Source organism: Fukomys damarensis, unplaced genomic scaffold (assembly GCF_012274545.1).
Source record: "Fukomys damarensis isolate Sample0158 unplaced genomic scaffold, DMR_v1.0_HiC HiC_scaffold_5, whole genome shotgun sequence".
In the NCBI taxonomy this organism is placed as follows: Eukaryota; Metazoa; Chordata; class Mammalia; order Rodentia; family Bathyergidae; genus Fukomys; species Fukomys damarensis.
This window is the reverse complement of record NW_022900917.1, coordinates 65600760-65623013: the sequence shown is the minus strand read 5'-3', so window position 1 is coordinate 65623013 and position 22254 is coordinate 65600760. Positions and strand designations below refer to the sequence as shown.

General features: G+C 39.8%; 1 protein-coding gene and 1 non-coding gene across 8 annotated transcripts in view; one reads left to right on the top strand and one right to left on the bottom strand.

The window, feature by feature from the left end:
• Positions 1-490: 490 nt before the first annotated feature.
• Positions 491-22254, top strand: part of Erc1 (ELKS/RAB6-interacting/CAST family member 1) — a 445074-nt gene continuing 423310 nt past the window's right edge. For 3 of the 7 annotated variants that reach the window (XM_010630417.2, XM_019208387.2, XM_019208386.2), the window contains exon 1: positions 526-546. The gene's annotated coding sequence lies outside the window, so the exon portion shown is untranslated. Of the gene's footprint in view, positions 547-22254 lie in introns of all 7 variants that reach the window. The other 4 variants (XM_010630425.2, XM_010630423.2, XM_010630426.2 and 1 more) reach the window with 2 other exon arrangements.
• On the bottom strand, positions 16894-16998 carry LOC117285037. Its single transcript, XR_004516052.1, has one exon. It is a non-coding gene; the product is annotated as a U6 spliceosomal RNA (small nuclear RNA).

Genomic DNA, 22254 nt, shown 5'->3' with positions numbered 1-22254 from the left:
CCTGCAGCTCCGGGGTGGGGCGGGATCTGAAGCCGCGGCGGCTGGGACCCCAGGCTAGAGGAAGAAGTGGGGGATTCGGGCGCGCGGAGGACGGCGGGCGGGAGGTTGTGAGGCGTGATGTTGCGGGCAAGGGTAGCGGGAAGACAAGAAACCGGGGAGTCCCGAGGCTGGGGTGCGGTCTGGGTGGATCTGTGGTTCTTGTGGCTAATGTAAAATGTTGAAGATGACCCTCTTTTATTTTTTTATTTTTTATTTTTTTTCTTTTGGAAATGGGATAGAAGATGTATGATTGTATTTCTAAAGGAGGATGATCTGTGGATGTTGCCTTTGAGGCAGTTGAGGAAACTATTGTATAGATCTCAGATTTCTACTTTAGGGTTTGATTCTGTTTGTTTTTCTTCTGGCGGGGTGAGTAGGGGTTCCGGGAGGAAAGATAAACCTTTTTCTTTATTGGGTAGATAAATTATGAGCGTGGATGGATCTGAAGTTTAACAGCCAAGAAGAAGGAGATGTCGGTTTAAACTTCATTCTGGCAGCCACCATTAGGTATCACAATTAGTTCCTTAAAGGTGTTTTCCAGGTTTAAAATTTTCTTTTCTCTTTCTTCTCTCCTTCGCTCTCCTTGCATTTTACTTCTTTCTCCTTGTGCGTTAAAGTTCTCTTTATTCCACTTAAAAAAATAGCTTTATTCTGACCCCCTAGGAGACAACCTGAGACTCAGGTTAGTTGCTTTGTTTAGATGACACATTTCTGATAGTTGCAGGTGGTTGTAGTTGACTCCTTTGGGTGGGTAAAACGAACATTTCTTTTGGAGCTAATTGTATGACAAGTTCGTATGTTTTCTTAGCGGTCTTTTAACATCTTTTCAGTAGACCTTGATATCTGGACATTTTGTGTTTAACGCTGAATTCTTGGCGTTTCTTTCCCAGTGGACGGTGTATTTATTGCAGTTTTTATTAAAACTTTAAAAAAGAAAATTGATGTTTTTTGTAGGTCAGTCCGTCAGCTTCCCAGAAATATTCTCGGAATAAAGTACAGTACTTTTAAAATGCTCTTTAATGACATTTGACAGCATGTATCTAACTTTGTTGGGAGATATTACTGACAGTCAAGAATGTTTACTGTTCTTTACATCAGTATTTCACAACTTAGCGTAGTAAATTTGAATCTTTTCTGGATTTGTATTTCCTACTCAGTTACAGTATTCAGTCTTTACCTATCAGTGTCATATAAGCTATTTCTTTTTCAGAAAACAGGTCCTATCATGGACATGTATTATGTAATGGATAGAAGTAGTGATGACTTTTAATTCACTTACGGAGGAAGAGAGATTGTCATGAAATGGAATATAAGTAGTTATTTTCTCAAGGCTTACTCAGTTTATTTGGGAAAATTGCCAATAAAGTGCTTTCCTGTAACCCAAGAGAGTAATTTACAGATTGATTTCAGTAGTTGCAGATCATTGTCTTTTTTACATATTTACTTAATGAGTAGACTATTATCTCCTCCATACTTATGGTTTGTGGGGCAGAGGATATAATATCTATTAAGTGAGAAAGTGTGTGCTCCAATTTGTAATTATGAATAAAAGATTAAATTAGTCATATTCAGACAGATTGAATGATAAGTTGGTATAGTAATTTTGATTTTGGACTGTTTGGAAGGAAAATTAAAAATCCACGTTTAGTTTTGATTTTTAAATTATACTTTTATTTAATTAATTGGAAATGAGATATTGGGTGAAATTTTGAGTGTACACCTAAAATGACATTTGCATGGTTGACAGTGATGTAATTCTTCTCCTCATAGGAATGAAATCATATGATTTAAGGTAGAAGCAACCTATTTAGAGACCTGGTTAGAAGTTCTTGTACCAAAAATCATCCTTTTTTTTTTGAAGAAATGTTGGTTGCCATTCATTTCTGTAATCTTCCTGTTGAATTACTGAGATGTTCTTTTTTTCTTTGCTAGTCATAAACGACAGTCAGTTAATTCAGCGTGAATACTGAAACTTAAAAACTGAAGGTTCTCATAGCAATAGTTGCTCTGTTTTACTCCATGTTTATGCTTTTAGAAGTAGTATGAGAGTCGTTAAATGTGCATTTTACACATATTTTACCAGGAACTAAGTTTATGGGGAGAGATCAGGGAACTAAGTCTCAGGTTAATCAAATAACAACAGGTACTTTGATTACCAATTTTTGGAACAGTACAATACAATAAAATAAATTAACGTAATGATTATGATCCTCTGGTCTTCTAGCACCTTGGAGTGTGGTCTCTCATATTATCAGTGCCTTAGTTCAAATCCTACCTCTGCCATTATATGACCTAGGCAAACTTTTCAACCTTAGTTTCTTAATCTTAACCTGTGCCTTTATTTCTTCATTTCTGGAATGGAAATAAAAACAGTAGTATCTAACTTCTCTTCTTCTTCTTCTTCTTCTTTTTTTTTTTTTTTTTGTACTGGGGATTGAACTCAGGTCCTTGTGCTTGCAAGGCAGGCCACCGAACTGCTGAGCTAAATCCCCGGCCCAGTACCTAACTTCTTATGGTGTTTTTAAGTGAGTTAACTCATAGTTAGAGCAGTTAGTGGATTTGCTAACATCTGTTGAATTTTCTACTGTAAATGCTATTTGTTCATTCACTTAATACACTGAGCAAATATTATGTATAAGATTTCTAGATGTTGGCAATAAGCTAACAAAAAAAGCTAACAAAAATCTGAACTTTGATGCAGCTTTTATTTTAGTTAAGGAGACAGATGATAAAATAACTAAAGGAATGATCTGTACATATATATTAGGAGTTGATAAATGCCGTGAAGACAAATGAAGCAAGAAAAAAGGACAAGGGATATGGGGATAGGGGGTTTGGGAGGTTTGTAGATCATTGGACAGTGTCTGTTTGATTATGGTTGGGAGCCATTGTGGAGTTTGTAGCAGAGGAATGATATAATCTGATTGATGTTTCAAAAGAATGTCTCTGACTACTTTGTGGGGCCTTAGACCAGGGTTGCAAGATAGAAGTAAGACAGAAGATCATTGGTCAGGTAGTTCTATTGTAGTGTTCCAGGTGAGAGAGGCTTTGACTAAGATTATATATATAGCAAGATGAAGTGGTGAGAAGTTGTATTAGCTTTCCTGTTGCTGGGCACAATACTAGATAGCTGCATGTTAAAGGAAGAAAGATTTAATTTGCTGACAGTTTCAGCTTATGATCACCTGGCTCCAAGGCAGAGACATCATAGAAGAAGGGTGAGGCAGGGGACCAGAGTCAAGGAAGTGTGCCACAGTGGAAGGGACAAGGGACCACCATTCCTCCATGACCTATCCAGAAGTGTGCTTCACCAGTTCCCTGGGATTGAGGTTCACCCTACCTGCCACAGGGTGGTTTGAGTTTGGATCTGTTTTCAGGGTAGACCTGTAGTGTTGGCTGGTTATTTGATATGAACACAAAAACAGAAGCATAAAGAATAAAGTTTATGGCTTGAAGAACTAAAGAATGAAGTTACTAGTAACAAATGGAAATTGGTGGAGCACGTTTGGGGAAAAGCCAAACATTTAGGCAGGATGTCTACATAGAATGAGATATTAGCTTATTTTCAACTGGCATGTAAAATTATGAGGCGGGTGAGATTGTCAGGGGAGTGCATTTAGGTAGAGAAAAGATTGGAATCTCTGAGCCTTGGAGTGTGTCTTAGTTACTTTTCTCATTGCTGGGACAAAATACCCAACATCCACAAGTTAAAGGAGACAAGGTTTATTTTGGTTCATGATTCTTAAAGGTTGGCTATAGTTGGCTGGCTCCAAGACAGAATAGTATGGCAGAGGGGCACGGCAGAGGAGATTGCTCATAGCATGAAACACAGGAAGCAGAGAGAGATCAAGGGATGAGGGAGAGAGGTACACTCTTCTGAGGCCATTCCCCAGTGACTCACCTCCTCTGACCAGGCTTCAGTTCCCTATATCTCATTTAGCTATAAAATTATGAATGGACTAATCCACTGATGAGTATCATGCCCCCATGATCCAGTCACCTCCCAAAAAGCCTCCTCATGAGCGCATGAGCCTTTGGAAGGCCACCTAAATATAAATCATAACAAGGGACTCATTCATTTGTTCATTTCACAGTTGTTAATAAGTATGATCTTAGGTGTTTTTCAAGCCTACTAGGTATAATAGTGAACAAGCTTATAAGAATTTCTGCCTTCTCAATACATGGGAAAATGAAGAGAAACTCAGCAGACGGATAAGAGATCACAGACTAAAGAGGAAAACCAGGAAATTGTGATGTTCTACCAGTGGAGAAAAGGAAGTTTTTAAGGAGGAAGTTATCAGCTGTATCACTGTTTAAAACTGAATCAAGAGTATTGGGTAATACATATAGCCTGCTTGAGTATAATATATAGCAAGAGGGATGAGATGGATGGGATAATATGAGAATCTTGAGCTTTTTTTTTTGTTTTGATTTTTGAGACAGGGTCTCACTATGTAGTTGAGACTGACCTGGAACTCACTGTGTAGCTCAGGCTGGTCTGGAACTCACAGCGGTCCTCCTTCCTCAGCCTCCTGAGTGCTGGGATTACAGGCATGTGCCACCATGCCCAGCCCTCAATGGTTTGGTTTTTAAGAAATATTTCATTCTTTTCGGAACAAAGTAGCCTGTGAATTAATACTAGTATGAAGGAGTTTTTTAAATTGTAAATGTTAAGTATACCATTTAAAAAATAGATAATATATGTACTAGATCAGAAGCCACGAAAGAGTATTTAGTGAAAAGGGAATCTCTTCTGTTCCATCTCATTTTTTTCCTGAAGGTAATCTCTTATTTCCAGTTTCTGTTTTTCCTACCAGTGAAATCCTGTGCAATAATATGACATTTAGCTATTTTAAAATTACATAAATAAAAGAAATATTTTATTTTCTAATGTAATATGAGCTGTGACATAATAGAGTAGATTATTTAAAACCTAGCTTTAGAACTCTCATGAAGGGAAATGTCACATCTGGCAATGATTCTAGTTTTTTAATTTTAAACAGGTTCAGCTTTTTTATTGTTCTGAAATGTAGGGCATCTTAAATGAATAATTTTGCTTTGAAAGTTCAGGGGTACATATATGTGCAAATGTATATTTATTACGTATGTCCAAATGAGGCCACAACACTATTCAATATTTAAGCAGTCTTGGCTTCTTACTCACTTAGTGCCACTTCAAACCAAATTTGCACCCCACTACGGAGAAACTCAGAGCAGAAAAAGAGCAAAAAGCTGGATGAAGTGCTTGCTGGTTCTTTAACAGAGAAAGCTTCTCACAGAAGTCAAGATCTGCTTTGCAGCTCTTGGGTGAACAATAAGTGTCCTTACAATACACTTTTTCCTGGATAAAACAAAAATGACAGTGACTACAACTCCAGAGATGTGTAACCTATTGCCAAGACTTCCATTTTCTAAAAATTAAGACAAATACAATGCTACAAACATATAACACCTCACATTCCTGAAGAGGAAAGGCCCTGTGAACACATGTCTATCACATTGCATTTGAAGTAACAAAATCTAGTTTTTACACATAGGAACACACATACATACTTTAGTTCTTCTTAATTACATGTTGCTTTTTTTTTAACATGTTACTTTTCTCAGTATCATACTCTATTGTTTTTATTCTCTCTTGCCTTTTAGGAACAGTTAAGTATGAATAAACCACCCATTTTTATTATTCCCATTCAATAAACTAAAATTATTCTTGCCAGGGATTTAGCCAAGTGGGTTCCACTGCCTGCCTTACAAGTGCAAGGTCCCAAGTTCAATATCCAGTTCCAAAAAAAAAAAAAAAAAACACACACACAAAAGATACCTAAACTAAAATTACTCTTTTAAAATTGCCCTTTGGATGTTGGCTGGATTGTATCCATTTAAGTAAAATAGTGAAAATAACCTAAAAGTGTTTTAGTTATAACTACTTAACGTTCTTGATTTCTTAATCATTTGGAAGGAAACAATAAATTTCGGAAGGCAGAAAATATCCAATTTATGGCCTACTGAGTATCAAACAGAATGAATATAACATCAAGATAATTCCTTGCGCTGACAGAAAAAAAAGCTCTTAAAGTACAAATATTTGGTATTCGTGCACATTGGTGTTTGTGCACATGGTGATTAGAATTAGGTTACAGAGGATTCCATTAATTATAGGTGACTGATTTTCCCTAAGCACACAGCTCAGGTCTCCAGGCCCGACCATCCTCTCCTCCCCTCCCCTCCCCTCCCAGCTCATCTCAGACTGTTGCCTAACCTTCCCCTTATCCATCTCATCTTGGGCTGATGGGACCTGCTTTTATCTCCCCCCACTTTTTTTTTTGGAGACAGTCTCACTATGTAGTCCAGGCTAGTCTCAAACTGGTGTTGATCATCCTACCTCAGCCTCCTGAGTACTAGGATTACAGACATGTGCTATTATGCCCTGCTGATGATTTCTGGTTTTGTAGAGTTGAGGTGGTTACTTGGCTGATACAGAAAGGAAACGCAGTAGTTGTCATGCAGTTAAACTTTAGCTTTGTGGAAAATGTGAAAAAATGTGTACTAGATTTCATGAAGATAGTGACTGTTGTGTTCTGTACTGAGCAAATAGGTACTTAACTAAATATTTGATGAATGAATGGGTAATGGTATAATTAAGTGAAAGAGAGGTGATTGAATGACTGGGTCCAGTAAATAGAGTTGCTTACTGGAGATGAAGGGTTTGAAGAATTGATGTTAGATGATTTATACACGTGGGAAATGACTGGGATGATAGCAGAAGTGGTTATATAGAGAACTGTGGCAGCTGTGAACTGATAGCCTCCATATCTTTTTTGAATGTGGAGCATGTCCAGGAGGTGGTTAATTAGTAGTGAAGAAAGAGGTGGAGGTAGAGGACTGAAGTCCTGAGAATCAAAACATAGATTTTCATGAGTGTTCAGGAATAATAGTCTGACAGTGGTGCTGGGAGAGAGGAGGGTACCAGTGTCATTTTCCATTGTTGAGGGGTGGTGTATTTCCCATGATTCAGTCACCTTCCCAACCAATGGAGGTCTTTCTTGATCTATCATAACACCATTCTATTGGCTTTAGTCCATTCTGGGAATTGAACTTAAGGCCTCACACATGCTAGACAAGTGCTTAGACTGCTATTAGTGGGCTACATCTCTAACCCTCTATTGACTTGTAAAGCTGCTCTTCATCTTACAGCCAAACTTTTTTGTAAGAGATGTATACATCTGTTATCCATCACTATGTGTTTACCTGTTATTTTCTTCTAACCTGTTTCTGTCCTGTGTAGCTTCCACTATTTCCCTAAAAGTGAAAATAGCCAATGGCTGTTTTTCTGTCCTCCCTTTATTCAACCTCTTCACAACTATAGTATTTTTTTATTGCTATATAACAGCGACACCCCTCTAAACTTAACCCCTTAACAGCATCACCCAGCAGCATATTTATGTACTGACTATCCCGAACAGCAGGTGTCATTTCAACCAGTGAATTCTTGTTTGCATGAGACACACTCGAATGTTTTTGTTTGTTTTATATCCATTATTTTTTGCATACTTTTAAATTTAGAACTTTGTATTCACCTTTGATGTTTGTTCTAGTGAAATCTAACAAGTTCTGGTTATTTTCTTTTGCTCATTTGTGTTTATTTATGAAAAAATAACAGTTTTTGTGCCATAATCTATAAAAACTCTTATCGTAAGTACATCAGTTACTCCAGAACTCAGTGATGCTCTTTTTTTGGCGGGGGGGGGGTACCAGGGGTTGAATTTGGGACCTTGTGCTTTCGGGGCAGGTGGTGGCACCACTGAGCTAAATAAATCCCCAGCCCTCAGTGATACTCTTTTACAATACAAAATGAACGTGTTTGGGTTACTGACACTGTAGGAAGGAAGTGCCAAAAGATCTGCAAAAGAAAAAACTGAAAAAGGGAGAGCTATTAGCATATCAGAGAGGAAGTCTGTATTATGAAATGGAAAGAAAAAATGTCTCCTTATTGTCAACTATTTATAATACAGAAATGGTGGAGTGGACTCAGTATAGCTCCAAATGAGATGCCTAAAGGTGTTAAGTAAGGTATTTGAAAGAGGGGTCTGTAGGTTTGAATTGAAGGTAGGAAATGTGAAGGCAATGAGAGCCCCACCGTATCGAATCTCAAAGGGACTGAGCATAAGACTTTTGTGGGAAAGAGACCTGAGTTTGAAAAAGGAGAAGGGTAGGAGTTTAGTCCAGTCTGGAACTGGAGAAAAACTTGATTAGCCTCTGTTTAAGAGAGCGGTTAACCTTTTTGACCTTACCCAAGGATTAGGGTCGATGTGGATGTGGAAATTCCAGGTTATATTTAGGGAGGAGGCTACCTGTTGGATGATCTGTGAAATAAATTTAAGTTCATTATTGGGTTGGATAGAGGTTGGGAGTCCAAAGCAGGGGATGATTTCAGTGAGTAGGATATGTGCTACTGTGGAGAATCTTTTGTTTGATGTCAGAAAGGTCTCTATCCATTCTGAGAAGATGTCAACTAGGACGAGGATGTATCTTTTTTCTTACCAGGGATTGAGCTCTGGTCCTGGTGCTTGCAAGGTAGGTGGTAGCACCACTAAGCTAAATCCCTGGCCCATGAGGAGGTATCTTTTAAAAAACATTGTTTTCCCCATTAAGTTTATTGGTACATTTAAAGCAAACTACAGTTACATTTATCATTGGGATCTTGTACCTTTACATGATATGTCTTGGTTAATGTATGTGTGTGTGTGTGTGTGTGTATATATATATATATATTTTTTTTTTTTTTGAGACAGGGTCTCACTATGCGGTTGAGACTGACCTGGAAGTCACTATGTAGCCCAGGCTGGTCTCGAACTCACAGCGATTCTCCTGCCTCAGCCTCCTGAGTGCTGGGATTACAGGTGTGCACCACCACACCTGGCCTTGGTTAAAATATGTTTAAAAATATGTTTTTATATTTTATGGAAGGCATGTGAGTAAAGTCTGTTTGCCAGTTAGTGCCAGGGAGGGATCCCAAAATTTCTGGGTAGGGAAGGGAAGTTTGAGGTTGCTCTGGGGGTTGGTGGTTTAGCAGATGGAGCACTGGGCAATACTCTTTTGCAGCCAGGTCCTAAAACTAGGGAAGAGATTTATGTGAGTCTGTAGGAATTGGAGCAGAGGGAATGGTCTGACATGGAACTGGTCATAGAAAGATGAAAGGAATTTGTTTTGTAAGCTTTCCGTAAGGATCAATTTTTTCATGGAGAAACCACCATTGTTTCCCTTGTTGTGCCCCTTGTTGTTTGAGTAGAATTATTTCTTGGTGTAAGTAGAAAGTTGTAGGAGGGAACAAGAAGTAGGGGATGGAGAGAGGGTTGATTGCTGCCTGTTTTGCTGCTCTATCAGCCTTGTTATTTCCACAAATGATATGTCTGGGATGTTTATCCCATGAATTAGGTCTTTGATGACCCTTGCAATGAAGTGGCTCTATGGGGTAAAAGAGCCACCTCTAGAAGATCTTGAATTAGGGGCCTATTTTATATAGGGATTTTTTTTGTAGTTAGGATTCCCTTTCATGCCAGATCTAGGCATTTGACTGTAGGATATTATATGCATATTTGGAGTCTTTGTAAATATTGATGTTTTATTTTTCGAAAAAGTGAGGGAGTTCTAGTGCCTGCAATGAGTTCTGCCTGCTATGAAGTTGTCCCTGTAGGAAGGGCTGTTGCCTTGATTACTTCTTGGGGAGGGTAGAAGGATTGGCTATCATGATACCCTTCAGCGATGATGTACCCTTTGAAGAGCTTCTATCAATAAACTAGTTGGGCGACCCTGGTATATGTTTCAAGTTTGTGTAGTGGAAGTGGTTAAGAGTAAAATCAAGGAACTCAGTGCACTCATGTTGAGGGGTTGAGTCTGGGCAGTCAGGTATTGGGAGTAGGTTGGCAGGGTTTAGAGCAGAAAGAGGAAGGTAACTGAGGGTTGTAAGAGTGGAGAGTATAGAACTTGACCTTGGGCTGGAGAGAGAAGGGTTAAAGCCCAATGGCTGAGCATGTTGGAGAGGTTGTGTGAAGAGTATACCTGCAGGGCTGGGGAGAATAATCTTGGGCCACAGTGATAAGGAGTGCACCTGATGCTAAGATCTGTTAACAGAGAGGTCATCCTTTTATTACAAGGTTGAGCTGTTTGGATAAATAGGCAAGCTAAAGGGTGTCTCCAGCTGGCTGGCTATGCTACTTGCTGGCTTGGTATGCCTGGTAGGATAAAGAAGAGCTCAGAAGGAAGTGAGGGAATGTGTGTAGATGCCCCACAATTGAAGGAGGCTATTTCTTCCCAAAAGCATCACGGGGCAGGGAGGATTAACAAAAAGTTAGTCGGCCAGGGATTTAGCTCAGTGGTGCTGCCACCTGCCTCGCAAGTGCAAGTTTGTTCCCCAGTGCCAAAAAAAAAGAAAGAAAGAAAAAGAGTAAAAATTATATGGCTTGGCTGGTGTTTCTTTTAGGTCCTTCATTCTAATAACTGAGATAGAGGAGGGGAACAAAGGTTCCAAATATTCAGGAAGGTCAGAGAGGCTGGTCCCTAAGTTGACCAGAAAGGAAACCTTGTTATTGGTTATCATATTGTTACCCATGAATCCATTGATGATGTTATGGAGTGGGACTTGGGATATGTGTCACATCAGCCAGCAGCTGAAGATAAGGCCGCGAGGGCCACAAGATCTTTTTAGGTATGTTAGGTTGCCTGGAGGGTAGAGACCTGAGGGAAGGGGCTGATTACCCCAGAGGCCATTCATTTTCCAGTGACCCCACTGTCCACAGTTCAGACCTAACTTTGTAGGAGGCCTGGGATTAGGGCAAGCTTTTGCTTAGTGGCCTGTATTATCCCAGCAAAAACAGTTGCTAGATAGGTATGAGGTGGAGGCTTTGGCAGATTTTTTTTGTTGGGGGTTGAACTAGGAAGACCATGATTTGATATTTGGCTTTAGTCTGATTTTCTTGTGGGTCTCCTTTTTTTTTTTGGTACCCGGTATCAAACTTGGGCCCTTGTGCTTGCAAGGCAGACACCAGAACCATTAAGCTAAAAACCCATCAGCGGCTTTTGGGTTTCTTTTTTCTTTTTTTTTAAGTCTGATTTTCTTTTGGAGTCTTCTGTTCCTCATCTTGGTTATTGAAAACCATTTGTTTATTTATTTATTTTTTGGTGGTACTGGGGATCAAACTCAGGACATTGTACTTGCAAGGTAGGCACTGTGCCACTGAGCTAAATCCCCGCCCTTTCTTGGAAACTTTAAAGGTAATACTTATAAGCTCCTTCTGAGGTGTTTGGGGTCTATTTTCTAATTTTTGGAGCTTTTTGTGGATGTCTGGATAAGATTAGGAGATGAAGTGAAGGTATAGAAGAGTTAGCCTTTAGGAGATTAGGGATGGTATTTGTATAATCATGGTCTCTGAAAGGTGGTTCATAAAGAGGGCTGGATTTTCATCTGCACCTGGATGATTTCTCTGAGGCACTCATAGTTGACCTGTTTATTTTTATTGTTTTCCATTACTGCCTGGGGGCAAGTGATCATGTTTGGATCTGCCCTCCCAGAGTTGCCAAGTTGATATGTTCACTTGGCTTCTTGGGGTTTAGTCCTGGTCGAGCTGCCTTAGTGTACCTGTCATGGTGTTGGCTACAGAGCTCATTTTTGTGGTTTTCAGCTGCCAAATACACTCCCTTTTCTCACCAGTAAGGGTAGACAAGAAGATAAGGTAAATATCTCCCCAAGTGAAGTTGTACATTTGAGTAAGAGGAATTCTTTCCTGAATTTATTGGGATTCTCTGAGAAGGACCCCATTCTTTGTTGGAAACGTTCTAGATCAGTAGTTGAAAAAGAAATGTGAATATGAATGGCCCCCTTCACACCTGCTACCTCTTGAAAGGGTAGAATGGGATAAATGATCTGGGGAGGTATAGGGTGAGAAAGAATGGGAGAGGGTGTCTGAGGGGAGAAAAGGGTGGGTTTGAGGAGAGGACTGGATTGGAGGAGGTAGAGCTGGCTGCCAGATGTTGAAAAGAAGGAACACTTGGAGAAGGGAAGGGCTGCTGGTTGGGAAGTTGTGGGTTTGATTGAGGTTGTTGAGGAAGCTGGAAGAAACAGCAGGAGGGAATTCATCAATGGGAAGGTGTGTGGCGGTAAGGGCATGATATTGTTGTGTCAGAAGTGGGGATAGGAGTTTTTGTGGGGATAGAATTTTTTTGTTTCGCAAGAAAAATTTGAAGCAATGAGAGAGTAGGATAGAGCGAAGGTTGCTCACAGAAGATTAAAAAAAAAAAAAAGCTTAGCTATAGGGAATCTCTGAACATTTGCCATTCCTCTGGAGGAAGTTATCAAGGTCTTGGAGATTTGGATATCAAAAGTATCCTTACCCAGCCAGTATGACCCATTATTGAGTCTGTCCTGGGGCCACATGGAAGTGGAGTAAAAGATTAAGTTTTTTGGTTTAATGTCTCCTTTCAATCCCAGTTTGGAAAGATTATGCAAGAGATAGCTGAGGGCAGTGTTGCTTGATGTTTTTGAGGAGAATTGCCTATTGTAGGGGAATAAAAAAGGTGGCTGAGGTTGAGAAATGGCTTCCGGAGGAGATTGTCTTGCACGTAGAAGGGAAGCATCCCCCCAGTCAGAGTGCAGGAGGACCCCTTTTTGTGGTGTTCTCAAATAGAGAATGGGAAAGGAGTTAAAAGGTCTAGCAAGGTAAAGTGGAACAGTGGGTTGGTTGACTTTATCTGGGTACCAAGTCCATTGGGACAGAATCTTACCCTCCCAGGAATGGTGATGGATTACCAGCTGGTGGTGAATGTCTGGTTTGAGTTAGAGTAGGATGGTCCCAGGACTAGAGCTCGTTATAAAGAGCTCTGTAAAGGTTTTGGGGAAGGAAAGGGAGAGTTCTTGTTACTGGGTGGGACAGTCAGGGTTTGAAAGTTGCCTCCTGTGGTTTTGAAGGCTCAACAGAGTGAGTGGTCAGATCTTCTCAGTTGTGCTACAGAGGGCCATTGAGTCCATACAACCAACTCTTTGGGAAGGAGGGGAAATGGGGTGAGAAACAGGAGTCCCTAAACATCTAGGAGTAAGCCTACATGAGCTGCCACTGCCCATTGCTTCCTAGATTGTTGCTGCCCATTGCTTCCTGTTCTCAGTTCCTGCTCTCAGGTTTCAGTGCCCTGTGAGTGGAAAGAGGGATGCAAACTCAACAGTCAAAGCAGGTTTATTTACTAAACCTGAGAGGGATCTCTGTGTGAGTAGAATGGAGAAGGTAACTCTTATAGTCTAAGAGGCTTTTTTTTTTTTTCAAACAGGGTCTCACTATGTATTTGAGATTGACCTGGAACTCACTATGTAGCCCAGGCTGGCCTCGAACTCACAGTGATCTTCCTGCCTCAGCCTCCCGAGTGCTGGGATTACAGGCACGTGCCACCACGCCTGGCTAAGAGGCTTTTTTTATATCTTTTTTTGTGGAGTTTTGAGAATGTGGGTTGGAAAAATGGTGGGCTTGTGGCTTGCTGTGTCCTTTGTAACATGCTGACATATCTTTGGGGGACTGACTGTTCATAACCTGCTGACATATCCTCTGTGACCTGATGACTTGTCCTTGAGGGACTGCTTGTGCCATGCTGATGTGCCTTCTGTAACCTACTGACCTGTCCTCTGTGATCTGAGTAGAATGAAGCCTACATTTCTGTAAGAAGGCCCATGAGCTCATTTGCAGTGGTGGTGTTCCTACCTGGGGTCTTTTGAGTCCGTGTTTGTAGTATATAGTGATTATGTTCATCATGAGGAATTGGTACATGTATACAACACATTTTAATTCTTTTAAGTGTCCCCTTCCCTCCTGGCTGCATCCCCCCCATCTTTTTCTCTATTATATATTTTAGTTTTCATTTATATTTTGGGTTTCTCATGTAAGAACCATGCGATGTATAAGCTTGTGTGCCTGATTTATTTCGCTTAACATTGTGGTCTCAAGGTGCATTCATTTTCCTATGAATGACTGAAGTTTATGGCAGAGTAGTACTCCATTATATATATATATATATATATATCACATTTTCTTTATTCACCTGTTGGTGGGCATGTAGGCCTCTTGTAAGATTTAGTTATTGTGAATTGTGCAGTTATAAACATGAGTGTGCATGTATTACTGTAATATGTCTAACTCTTTGGAAACAATATCTAGGAGGGGAATAGCTGTGTCAAAAGGAATTTCTAGTTTTAGTTTTTGAGAAATCTCTATAATGGTTGAACTAGTTAATAATCTCAGTAAAAATGAAGAAGGGTGCCCCAACCCAGTTTTGCCAGTATTTATTTGGTTTCTTTCTGGAATAGGATGGAATTTCAGTGTGTTTTTTTGTTTTTTTTTTTTTTTTTATTCCGGGGATTGAACTTGAGTCCTTGCGCTTGCAAGGCAGGCCACCGAACCACTGAGCTAAATCCCCAGCCCTCAGTGTTGTTTTAATTTGCACTTCTCTTTTTGATACCAGGGATCAAACTCGGGTTCTTGCACTTGCGAGGCAGGTGGTGGAACCACCGAGCTAAATCTCTGGCCCTTGCATTTCTTTGATGGCCAGCGATGTTGAATGTTGAATTTTCATTTATTTATTGGCCATTTGTATTTTTTCTTTTGAGAAGTGTCTGTCCATTTGAATTGCCATTTTTTTGTTTGGGTTATTTTTGGGAGGTCCAGTTTTTTGAGTACTTGATGTTAGTCCTCTGTCCAAGGACATATGGATAAGTGAGGCATATAGGGCTCCAATTAGCCATGATCAAAAAAATCTACACCTACAAATATAATAGTCAAGATCCTGGGAACCCAACTGGAGAACAAAATACTGCAAGCAGATAGAGAAAAGAAACAAATCACATGCAAAGGAAAGCCCATCAGAATCACAGCAAACTTTTCAAGACAAACCTTCAGGTCAAGGAGAGCCTGGAGTGACATATTTCAAATTTTAAAACAGCCTCCAGCCAGGAGTGATGGCCCACACCTATAATCCCAACATTTGGGAGGCTGAGGCAGGAAGATGGCTGTGAGTTCAAGACCAGCCTGGGCTACATAGTGAGTTCCAGGTCAGTCTAAACTATACAGTGAGACCCTGTCTCAAAAAACCAAAACCAAAATCAACCCAAAAAACAAAACAATACCCCCCCGCAAAGAAAACAACCTCTTATCCATATATCAAATTCTTCCCTTCTGTTTGGGAAATTTTCTGTTTCCCAAGGACAACTCATTAAATCAGTCACAATCCTTTAGCCCAGTTGATACAGTCAGCAACACAATAGCATCAAGCACAGTTTAGAAATTGGCCTTTTGTGGTAGCTAGTAATCTTATCACCTTTAATCATGTAAATTAAATCAAAATTGAGGACCAGCCCAAAATGTGTTTATAGTGAATAAACTCTTCAATACAGCAACTTTACCCTTCAGGATGGGGATTTAGAAGGAGTTTGGAGGAGAGGAATAGATAGATAAAAGAATAGAAGGTTTTGGCCTGGGGATTTAGCTCAGTGGTTCTGCTGCCTGCTTTGCAAGAGCAAAGATTGGATGTTCAATCCCTGGTACCAAAAGAAAAAGCAAACGAATAGAAGGTTTCAAGTGAAGCCAGAGGACACAGGATGATCACGCAAACTCTAGGAAACTGTTGAAGACAAGCAGGAAAGACAGAGTTGAACAAAGACAAGAATAGAACAGTTTAACAGTAATAGGGAAGCTATAAATTGTACTCACTTTCCTTTGAAACTAATGACCATCAGGTGAAGGAAAAAGAGAGAAGAGAAGAAAAAGAAGAAATCGGAATTAGCGTAGGAACAGGAACAAAAAGGGAGATGAATAATAATGTGGGGAGCAAGAGACTGAGGGGGCTAGGAGAAAGGAAAAAGAAAGAATTTGTAGAATTGGAAAAAAATAAAAATTAAAAATTAGAGGAAAAGAAAAAAAATCAAAGAGCCTCTTTCAGGGTGTATCTCTGCTGTCACAATAGACAATGTGGGCAGCAATGTGCAGAACTAAGTCTCAGTTAGTCTCAGCTAGCCAATGGCAGACCCTTGAGATTCATGCTTAATTCTGGTTGCAAGTCCCAAGTTGGTCTTCTAGACCTCCTGCAGGGTTGAACTCTGCAAGGTTCTACTGCAGGTTCCAGCTGCTGTTCCCCTGAAGATAGTCCGAGTTCTGATGTAAGGTGGTGATCTCTCCAATTTACCAACTGTGGAGGTCTAATGTGCCTTTATTGCTGTTGTTCACTTCCATTCTATCTTCTGGAGCTTAGTAAAATGGCCTTCAGGACTCCCTCTGTCTCTGCAGTGTGGATCCAGGTACCGGCACAACCAGAAGGCCCAAGAGGGTGGGGGAATGCTGCAGTGGCGTCTGTGCAACTGGGGGGTTCTCACTGGTCTGTGCCAGTGAAGGCCTGGGTGCTAGAGGTGGAGGAGGAGCAGTGAGCTCCCTGCTTGGCTGGGCAGTTTTCACCCATCTCTGTTTTATCTGTTTTGATTCATCTGTGACCCACTGATTATTCAAGAATGTATTGTTTAATTTCCGTACCTTCTATCATTTCTTTCTTTATTTTTTTGGGACAGGGTGTCACTATGTATTTCTGGCTGGCCTTAACTCACTTTGTAGTCCAGGCTGGTCTTAAACTCATGGTAATCCTTCTTCCTCAACCTCCTGTGTTCTGGGATTACAGGTATGTGCCACTGTGCTTGGCTGCCTTTATTTCTTTTGCCATTGATTTCTAATTTCATTGCAGTATGATCTCATAAATATGTGTGGAAAAATTTCAATTCTTTTACATTTACCTAAGCATCGTTTACGGGCTATCATATGGTCTCTCTCTCTCTTTTTTTAAAATATGGAACGCTTCATGAATTTTCATGTCATCCTTGTGCAGGGGCCATGCTAATCTCTGTATAGTTCCAATTTTAGTATATGTGTTGCTGAAGTGAGCAACTTATGGTCTCTTTTGGAGACAATCTCATGTGCTTCAGAGAAGAATGTATTGTCATTGTTGCGTGGAACACTCCGAAGATATCTATTAAGTCTGTTTGTTGAAAGGATTGGTAACCCTTTGTTACCTTTTTTTGTCTAGCTGATCTGTTTGTAACACTGGGGTATTGAGGTCTCCCAGTATAATCCTGTTGGTGTTTATCTCATTTTTTATGTTTGTTTTATTAAGTTGAGAGTACCAGTGTTTGGTGCATGTATGTTTATAATTTTTATCTCTTCCTGTTGAATTGTTCCCTTAACCAGTGTGTAGTGACTTTCTTTGCCTCTTCTGGTCAGTTTTTGCTTGAAATCCACTGTGTTTGAAATTTAGATAGCTGCTCTTGTTTTTTCTTGTTGCATGGGATCTTGTTTTATATTCTTTGATTTTTAAAAAATGTGTATGCTTCTGTTTTGATTAAATGTTTCTTATAAACTAAATATTGTTAGATTTGTTTCTTGATTCATTATGCCACACTGTCATTTTATTGGAGAATTGAGACCAATGACATTGAGTTATTACCAAAAGGTATTGACTTGCTCATGTCAGTGTATTGTTTTTCTTTTGAGCCCCCCCATCCCTCCTGTTTAACTCCTGCCTGGCATAGCATTCTATTAGGTTTTTTGACAATGTTGATTTGTTGCCTGTAGGGTTTCCTTTTGCAATGCTGGCTGGGTGATCCTTAATTTCTTGTCTTGCTCTTTGTCATCGAAATGCATTATCTGTCCATCATTTTTTTAAAAAAAACTTCATTGGGTACATTTTATATATACATATTGGGGACATTCATCATAGGGAATTTGTACCTGTATATGATATATCTTGCTTCTTTTTTTCCCCATTTCCCTCCCCTCCCTTCAACCTTCTTCCCCTCATTTACAAAATCTTAAAAAAAAAAAAAAAGGAAATAAAATGTGTGTCTAAAAACAGATGAAAACATTTTTTTCCCCTCTGTTTTTTTTGTTTTTGTTTTTTTTTTTGGTACCGGGGATTGAACTTGGGTCCTTGAGCTTGCAAGGCAGGCCACTGAACTGCTGAGCTAAATCCCCGGCCATCCCCTCTGTTTTTAAGTGAGTGTTTTTTTCTTTTTTGTTTTTTTTTTTTTTTGCTTTTTGAGACAGGGTCTCACTATGTAGTTGAAACTGACCTGGAACTCACTATGTAGCCCAGGCTGGTCTTGAACTCACAGCGATCCTCCTGCCTCAGCCTCCCAAGTGCTGGGTTATGGGCGTGTGCCACCATGCCAATCTCAAAGTGAGTGTTTTTTTCTAGGATCCACAGTTTGGAGTCTAGGAAGTCTCAGTTTTCTCTGCCTAACCTTATGGCCTGTGTGTTTGTGAGGTGTGCCCTGTATTCCAGAGTCAGTCTGTTTATCCCAGGTTGTGGCAATTCCTAGACTGAGATGTGTCCTTGCTCATGTTGGTTGATAGGGAAGGCAATTAGACCTCAGATCTGTGCTGGATGTAGGCAGTAGGATTAGGGTTCAAATACTTCATGCTAGCAGGCACTTTCAGATCCAGATGTTTCTAAGCACAGCTCAAACCAGGTTTGTCTTATGTCCATGGGGTGTGAGTTCCATGTCCTTCTTGTTTTGTGTTTAAACTTCTCAGGAGATCTCTTTGTAGCCTGCTTTCTGTCCACAGCTGTTTCCCCTGGCTGTCTTTTACCCACTGACTGTAGGAAGGTAACACTGAGTGATGTTGTTTTTAGTGTTCTGAGTCCCTGATTTAAATATTCAACCCCTTCCCCAAATGTTGCTTGATCAAATTCTCTGATGATATGGTGGCACCAGTGCTTGAACTCTGGCTGTTGCTTACTGTGTGGGAGTCCTCTTGGAGTAAGATCCCACACTTTTTCTTTTTTGGTACCGGGAATTGAACTTGGGCCCTTGTTCTTGCGAGGCAGGTGGCCAAACCACTGAGCCAAATCCCCGGCACTCCCACATTGTATTTGCAGTTCACAAAGGGTGTGGGCTCCACTGCTAGTTCATTTACCTTGCTTCTGGGGAGCCTGATTCTTCTCCCCACAAGCATCAGGAGCTGTTGAAAAAATTCAAATTGTTTCCTTCTTTTCTCTGTTGTGGACCATCTTTCCAATTTCTTGGTAGCTTCTAGTTTTTTTCTTTCAATTCCTTCCCATTCCCAGTGATCTTCTCTTTTTTTCTTTGACAGAGTTTGTGTTTCCAGTGTCTGAACTCCAGATCTTGGGGAGGCTGAATTTTCCTACCTTTCTAATAGTTTTTAGTATTTTCTCATTCTATTGAATTTCTGGAATTTTGATTATGATGTGTCACGGAGAGGTTTTTTCTGGTCTTTTGGGGTGCTATATTTCTCTTGTACTTGAATATTGAATTCTTTCCCTAGACTTGGGAATTTTTCTGCTATAGATGTCAGTGAATACACTTTTTATGCTTTGTGTGCCATCTTTTCCTTTGTCCTTTATTCTCATGACTCTGTGGTTGGTTCAAGTTTATATGGCTTCTGGTCATTTTTAGTATATCATTAAGTTTATGATCTACTGTATCCATCTTATCTTGTATTTCTGACACTCTTTTCACATTGGTCAAATTTGCCATCTATGCTTTCCTTTGAATTTTTCAAATCATGTGTTTCTGCTTGATTTCCTTTCATACTTTCTAATTCTTACTGAAGTGGTCAATCAGTGACATCAAGCCTCGTATTGTTTTGCTTAACTCAGTTTGTTTGTTTCTTATTTAAGCTTAACAGAAATTTTATTGCTAAAATCCTTTATTTGTTTAAATCTGCTGAGATTATTACATTTCTTATGCATTTGTTTATATTTTATATCTTCTTTTATCTCATATCTTTTATCTTGTATTTTCTTAGGTCTGTTACATATTTTCAAACATTTTTATCATTTGGTCTTTGAGTTTTTTTGCCTATAGATATCTCTACATCATTATCCATGGGACCAGCTTTTGTGGGGTGGGATGTAAGGGGACATCTTGTTGCTTTCCTTTTTTTTTTTGGTACCAGGGATCGAACTCGGGACCTTGCGCTTGCAAGGTAGGTGGCAGAACCACTGAGCTAAATCGCCTGCCTTTGTTACCTTGCTTTCTTAGGATTCTGTTGATTTTGTACTGTGGCATGAAGCTCTGTTATGGTAGAGAAACTTGTCACTGCCATGGGGAGTTTGTTAGAATCACTCTGTTGTATGGTTATGTTTGTTTCATATTTGGTTGTGTTTTGGTAGTTGTGCCTGTCTTACTCGGTATAGAGTGTTCTTAGTGTCCATCCTTCTTCTGGGGGCTCGATCCCCAGAACCACTAAGAGAGAAGTAAATGTATTGCACTTATGTTGATGAAACAAAGACAAACTAGATAATGGCATGCAGTAAAAACCAGTTAAAAGCAACAATTATGCCACCATTAACAATAGAAATCAGAATAATAATATAGTTAAAGACAAATCAATTATTGTTATATCACAAGAACTAATAATGGTTGCAACTGTACCATCTTATCAATGGAAGAGATGTTCATTAATATGGTAGACAAACCCAATATTGACATACGGTAAATAACTATAGTTATAATAAAAAGGGAGGGGATGAGGGAGGGAAAAATGAAAAGTAAAATTTGAAAAAGCAAAGGAAGATGGGAAGGAGGAGAGAAAAGTGAGATAATCCAGTGAGAGAGTAAAAGAAAGTAGCACCAGGGATTTAGCTCAGTGGTTCTGCCACCTGCCTTACGAGCACAAGGTACCAAAAAAAAAAAAAAAGAATAAAAGAAAGTTAATATAGTTAGGTAAAAGTAATAGAAGAAGACAAAGATGAAAAATAAAAATAATCAAAGAGAAAGGAAAAAAAAAGAACAACAACAAAAAAATAATCCCTAAACAAATGAAACACCAAAATAAAATGAAAGCATAAGCAAAATGAGTACAAAAAAAATTTTCTTCTTTGGGCGCATAGTTTCTTTCCAGGTCCTGTGATACTGGAACCTACTAGATAGTGATGGAGCGTAATGAATCACAACTAGATACTATTTTGTTCACTCCTACTTTTTACAATGTAACTGTTGAGTCCCAGCCTACCTTTCCCACCTGGGCATGGTTAGTCAAGGTTGTTTGTGCATTTCCTTGCTCCCCAGTTCACTGCTATTTCCCACTAGCTTTAGGCCCAGTGGGCTGGTGAAGTGCCTCCCCTTGCTCCAGAGGTACCTCTGTCCATCCACTGTAGGTTTGTCTACTGTTTAAGTTGAGGAGTATCCATGATGATGGCAGATGGGAAAAGCAAAGGCCATTGAGCTCTGTGCTGGAAGTAGGCATCTGTGTGTGGGGGATGGGTAAAGCAGTCCTTTGGGCTTAATGTCAGCACTGTGAAACCCCACCTCAGAATTTGCACAACCTGACTGGCTTCTTAACACAGAGGGTGGGACCACTGTGTTCTTTACAACCTGAGCTTGCTGCTTCTTAAATGTCTCAAGTGATCTGGCAACTACACCCCTTGACCGATTCTCTCTCTAAGGGCCATCTCCCACCCACTATTGTAGGGGTGACTCCAGTGACACTGTAGTATAGTTGTTCACTGACTTCTGATTTCTGCAGTAGTTGTTAAACAATAAACCCTTTTCCTAAATGGCTTTTGATTATATCATTCTCAAGTATGGTGGATGCTGCAGTGAATTTCTTCACTAAATCTAGTGTGTCATATGGAAGTAGTCAATTTCAGAGTAATGCCCCTTATTGTATTTGTGGCTTATAACCATGGGCTTTTCTTAGGGCTACGGCTACTGGTCTGTTGTTTCTTGGGAAGCTCTTTACCTTGTTTGGGCTTACCTGTGTTTGCAGAGACAAGACCTTCCTGGGGCTGGAGTTAGTGTTTCAGACTTAGTTCTTTTCTTTGTGTTGTCTTCAGTTTCTCTGGCTTATAGTTTTCCTGTGGGCTCTTTCTCGGTCCCTGGAATTCATCTTTTTCTCTATGCTAAGTTTTCAAGTTGTCCAGATTCCAGGTCCTGGATAGGTGTATTTTGCTGCTGGTCTTTATCCTGCTATTTTGAATCCGTCAGAATATCTTCTTGAACTGTACTTACCCTTCTGCTAATGATGTGGGTTGATACTAATGCTTGTATGTTGAAATCAAATGAGATGAATGACAATAGGAATTGTCATGTAATGTTTTGCTCCTCTTTAAGCATTATTTGAACATAACTGTCTTATTTGAAATAGCAGTTGATACTGTTACACTTGATCTGATAATTAG